This window comes from Gorilla gorilla, chromosome 18, assembly GCF_029281585.2.
Source record: "Gorilla gorilla gorilla isolate KB3781 chromosome 18, NHGRI_mGorGor1-v2.1_pri, whole genome shotgun sequence".
Taxonomy (NCBI): Eukaryota; Metazoa; Chordata; class Mammalia; order Primates; family Hominidae; genus Gorilla; species Gorilla gorilla.
The window spans coordinates 12291437-12297436 of record NC_073242.2 but is presented as its reverse complement, the minus strand read 5'-3'; positions in this window follow the sequence as shown (position 1 = coordinate 12297436).

The window sequence follows — 6000 nt, the reverse complement described above, 5'->3', positions numbered from 1 at the left end:
AAGGCCTCCCTGGTTGAAGCTGGGATCCACTGCCTGCTTCCAATATCAGCAGCACCACCATTTGCCCGGCGCATGCATTGGTTGAGCAGCAGAAGTGGGTTTGAACTGGCAGTCACCTGAGATGCAACAGGCTTTAATCTAAGAGCACATTTACTTAGCATCTAGAAGGCTCAGACAGGAAACACAGCATCATCATCCTGTGGGGAAGACCACCTCCCAGGCACATAGCCATAGCTCCTTTTGCCCTTCCCCACTCAGGGGACACATGGCTGCTGCAGCTGACAGCCAAGATGTGTGTTATGTGTGGATCACTGATGCACAGACCCATAAGCTTGGTTACCTACTGATATTTCCATCACAGTCACTCACATAGGGCCAAGGTATGGCCACCTACTCCCAGCTCCCTTAGTTTAGATGAGTCTAAAATTAAAAAAAAATTTTTTTTAAATAATTATTTTTTTTAAATTACATAAGAATGGGTCTATGTTTCCCAGGCTGGTCTCAAACTCCTGGCTCAAGTGATCCTCCTGCCTCGGCCTCCGAAAGTGCTGGGATTACAGGTGTGAGCCACTGCACCTGGCCACACATGAGGGTTTCACAGCAAGCAAGGGCAAGGGCACACACTACATCTCACTTTTTTTTTTTTTTTTTGAGACGGAGTCTCCCTCTGTTGCCCAGGCTGGAGTGCAGTGGCATGATCTTGGCTCATTGCAACCTCCGCCTGCTTGGTTTAAGCGATTCTTGTGCCTCAGACTCCTGAGTAGCTGGGATTACAGCTGTGCACCACCAGCCCGGCTAATTTTTGTATTTTTGGTAGAGATGGGGTTTCACCATGTTGGCCAGGCTGGTCTTGAACTCCTGACCTCAAATGATCCTCCCACCTTGGCCTCCCAAAGTGCTGGGATAACAGGCTTGAGCCACCGCGCCCGGCCTACATCTCACTTTTATCTGGACTCTATACTGAAGAGCATGAACTCTGAGGCTGTGTCCCTGGCAGCATTTCTCCCCCAACTGGCAGCCCGTGGAGTGGAGCTGGGATCAGCAGGATAAAGCATGACTTTTCTTTTTCGCTTGTTTTATTTTTATTTTAAGTTCTGGGATACATGTGCAGAATGTGCAGGTTTGTTACATAGGTATATGTGTGCCATGGTGGTTTGCTGCACCTATCAACCCGTCATCTAGGTTTTAAGCCCTGCATGCATTAGGTATTTGTCCTAACGCTCTCCCTCCTCGTCCCCCATCCCCCAACAGGCCCCGGTGTGTGATGTTCTCCTCCCTATGTCCTTGTGTTCTCATTGTTCAACTCCCACTTATGAGTAAGAACAAAAGCATGACTTTTCTCTCTCTCAGAGTTGCCCAGGTCCTCCAAAATGATGCTCGTGTACAACACGGAACCTGAAATTGAAGTCAGGCTTTTTCCATTTGACTTTTCAGATTTGCTTTTTGTCCAGCTATTGCTTCAGGATAGGGTAGCAAACAGGATCCCTTTTATTTATAGAGAGAGGGAGAGATTGCTCCCAGTGATGTCTCTAGCAGGTGACGATGTTGAGACAATCCAACCTTATAAATCACACAGGCTGCAAGGTGCAAGTTGAAAATTCCTCCAAGCCAAAAACTCTACCTTAGGACTAAGTCTGCAATTTAATGAAAACTTCACCAGTGCCAAGTATAACTCTAGGCATCTTTCATGGATCATTTAGTATGTTTTTTTTTTTTTTTTTGAGACGGAGTCTTGCTCTGTTGCCCAGGCTGGAGTGCAGTGGCTCGATCTCGGCTCACTGCAAGCTCCGCCTCCCGGGTTCACGCCATTCTCCTGCCTCAGCCTCCCGAGTAGCTGGGACTACAGGTGCCCGCCACCACGCCTGGCTAATTTTTTGTATTTTTAGTAGAGACGGGGTTTCACCGTGTTAGCCAGGATGGTCTTGATTTCCTGACCTCATGATCTGCCCACCTCGGCCTCCCAAAGTGCTGGGATTACAGGTATGAGCCACTGCGCCTGGCCCATTTAGTATGATCTTTACAATAATTCTGTGAAGAAAGAAGTCTTACCCTTTTTTCCATTTATTTATATTATTTTTTGAGACGGAGTCTTTCTCTGTCACCCAGGCTGGAGTGCAATGGTGCAATCTTAGCTCACTGCAACCTCCACCTCTCAGGTTCCAATTCTCCTGCCTCAGCCTCCTGAGTAGCTGGAATTACAGGTGCGCCACTATGCCCAGCTATTTTTTTGTTATTTTTAGTAGAGACGGGGTTTTGTCATGTTGGCCAGACTGGTCTTGAACTCCTGACCTCAGGTGATCCATTTGCCTTGGCCTCCCAAAGTGCCGGGATTACACGCATGAGCCACATCTGGCTTTTTTTCATTTATCGATACATGAAATTTTGCATATTATGGGGTGCATGTGAATGTGTTTTATATACACAGAATGTGTAATTATCAAGCCAGGGTATTTGAGGTATTCACCACCTTGAGAACTTATCATTTTATGTGTTGGGAACATTTCAAGTTCTCTCTTCTAGCAACTTGGAAATACACAACATATTGTTGCTAACTGTAGCCACCCTAGTCTGCTACCAAACATTAGAAGGTATTTCTTCCCTAAGTTTGTACCCATTCACCAACCTATCAAGAAGTTTTACTATTTTACAGGTGAGGAAACTCAGGTTGAGAGAGGCTAGGTCATTTGTCCAAGGTCATTGCTGTTACACAGCAGAGGAAGGATTTAAACTCTGGCTTGCTCAACTCCGGAGTTGGTGGGTTTTTTTTTTTCTTTAGAAATAGCGTCTCTGTCTGTAAGGCTGTGAGGGTGTAGTGCAGTGGCACAATCACAGTTCACTGCAGCCTAGAATTCCTTCGCTTAGGCAATCCTCCTGCCCCAGCCTCCTGAGTAGCTCGGAGTACAGGTGCATGTCACCACACCTGGCTAATTAAAAAAAATTTTTTTTAGAGATAGGGTCTCTGTATGTTGCCCAGGCTGATCTCAAACTCCTGTCCTCAAGTAATCCTCCTGCCTTTGCCTCCCAAAGTGCTGGGATCACAAGTATGAGCCACCACATCCAACCCAGAGTTTGTGCTCTTAACCAGGGATGACATGTTGCAACTTCACTCCTCACAGTGTGGCCCATAGACGAGCATCATCAGCATCACCCGGGAGCTTGTTAAACTGCAGCATCAGGCCACATCCAGGGCCTGAGTCAGAATCTGTATTTTGACAAGATCCCAAGTGATTCGTGTGCATACTAGTTTGAGAAGCTTTGGGGACCACAGTGTCACTATTTTTTTTTTTTAATTTCTTTTGAGACAGAGTTTCATTCTTGTTGCCCAGGGTAGAGTGCAATGGCGCAGTCTTGGCTCACTGCAACCTCCACCTCCCGGGTTCTAGAGATTCTCCTGCTTCAGCCTCCTAAGTAGCTGGGATTACAGGCGACCGCCACCACGCCCAGCTAATTTTTTTTTTTTTTTGGTATTTTTAGTAGAGACGGGGTTTCACCATGTTCGCCAGGCTGGTCTCGAACTCCTGACCTTAGGTGATCCACCCACCTCGGCCTCCCAAAATGCTGGAATTACAGGTGTGAGCCACTGTGCCTGGCTTTGTTGGTTTTAACAGTTCTTTCCCATGCAGGCTGCAGCTGAACAGCCAAGTCCCCTCCTTGGGTCACATATTTTTCTGAAAATGTTATAAAAAAAATTGAGTCCACTGGCCTGGGCTAATTACCTAGCAGAACATCCCCATGGTTTGGTGATTCTGAATATCGCTGCCAAACAAGCACTTGTAGAGGCTCAAACAAGGCCATAAAACATGGCAATGGGGGCGCGCTCCCACTCTGGGAAATGAAAATCTGACGATACTTTGAGTTACAGTGGATCAAGATTAATTCCAGGCTCTACTTAGAGGAAGCTTTCAGGCCCAGTGGTTTAGACATAAAAGCAGTTTGCCCTAATGCGGCAGGTGAAAGCTGTGACAATTCTATTGCTTGCTGCCAATTACATTTATGGACTTGTACCCAGGAGTGCTACGAAATTGTCACCATTAGTGCTGACGTACTGCCAGTTGGTGGCTCTGTCTAGTGGGGTTCTGATTTGAAGACTCATTATTAATATTCCCTGTAGTGATCTGCAATGCTGCTCCATTATGGCAAGCCTGTCAGGAACGGAGTTTGTGTAGGAATTTTAGAAAACAGCAATAGGTTGAGGGCTATGAGGTAGGCCCCAGAGCTTCTCAAACTACTGTGCACGCAAATCACCCAGTGTCTCGTTGAGATGCAGATTCAGAATCAGGTCCTGAGCTGAGGCTTGATACTTTTCTTCTCTTTTGGAGACAGGATCTCTCTCTGTTGCCCAAGCCAGAGTGCAATGGTGCAGTCATGGCTCACTGCAGCCTCAAATTCTTAGGCTCAAGCAATCCTCTCACCTTGCCTTATGAGTAGTTGGGACTACAGGCGTTAGCCACTACGCCTGGCTTTTTTTTTTTTTTTTTTTGAGATGGAGTTTTGCTCTTGTTGCCCAGGCTAGAGTGCAATGGCATGATCTTGGCTCACTGCAACCTCTGCCTCCTGGGTTCAAGTGATTCTCCTGCCTCAGTCTCCCAAGTAGCTGGGATTACAGGCATGAGCCACCACACCAGGCTAATTTTGTATTTTTAGTAGAGGCAAGGTTTCACCATGTTGGCCAGGCTGGTCTTGAACTCCTGACTTTGGGTGATCCACCCGCCTCGGCCTCCCAGAGTGCTGGGATGACAGGCATGAGCCACCACGCCCGGCACCTTGCCTGGCTTTTTAATTTTTTTTGAGATGTCTTGCTCTGTCGCCCAGGCTGGAGGGCAGTGTTGCGATCTTGGCTCACTGCAACCTTCGCCTCCCAGGTTCAAGCGATTCTCCTGCCTCGGTCTCCCAAGTAGCTGGGATTGCAGGCACAAAACACCATGCCAGACTAATTGGCTGTTTAATTTTTAATAGAGATGGGGTCTTGCTTTGTTGTCCAGGCTGGTTGAACTCCTGGCCTTAATTGATCCTCCTGCCTTGGCCTCCCAAAGTATTGGGATTGCAGGAGTGAGCCAACATGCTCAGCCTGATGTTGCATTTCTAACCAGCATCCACGTGATGCCACAGATGCTGTTGCTGCTCCAGCGGGAATGTGGGAAAAGCACAGGCTCAGGAGTCAGATGGACATGGGTGGACATGGGCTCTAAACCTGACTCTGCCCTTGGTTGCTGTGTGATGTTGGGCAAGTTGCTTAACCTCTCTGAATTTTGGATTTCTCATGTGTAAAATAGGGATCACTTCTGCCTTTTAGGTTCTTTGAAGATTTATAATAACGTACATGCATAGGTTTTCTTCTTCCTCCCAGAGGGGCAGGGTGAGGTCACTCTCCTGCATGCTCTCACTACAGGTTCAGCTGAGACCGTTTTTCTTCCCTAACGTACTTGGCTTTCTTCTTCCAAGTCAGGATTTCTCCGCCTCGCGCTACTCACATTTTGGGCTGGATCATATTGTGTTGTGGGGGCTGTTCCGTGCAATACCGCATTATAGAATGTTTAGCAGCATCCCTGGCCTCACCCACTGGATACTGATGGCACCCGTCTCCCCTACTTGTGACCACCAAAAATGTCTCCAGGCACTGCCAAATGTTCCTGGAGGCAAAATCACTCACAAATAGGAAATAATGACCTAATTAGTAACTTATATTAGTAATTCATTCAACAATATGTGTTGAGCATCTACTGTTTGCCAGACCATACACCAGGGATGTAGTGATATTTAAGACAAACAAGGTCCCTGACCTCATGGAGACTTTTTCCTTTTTGGACCTCAGTATTCTCCGCTGTAATGTGGGTACCACAAGGCTGCGGACCTCCTAAAATTGTTGGGAAGATGAAGTTAGACTTGCAAGTGCCTGGCCCCTGGCATGAGGGATTAGCCAATGCCAGGGGTATGATGGGCCTAGGGATGGAACCTGGGAGCTTGGGGAGAAGCGAGTGTGGGCAGGGACAGTGCATGGAG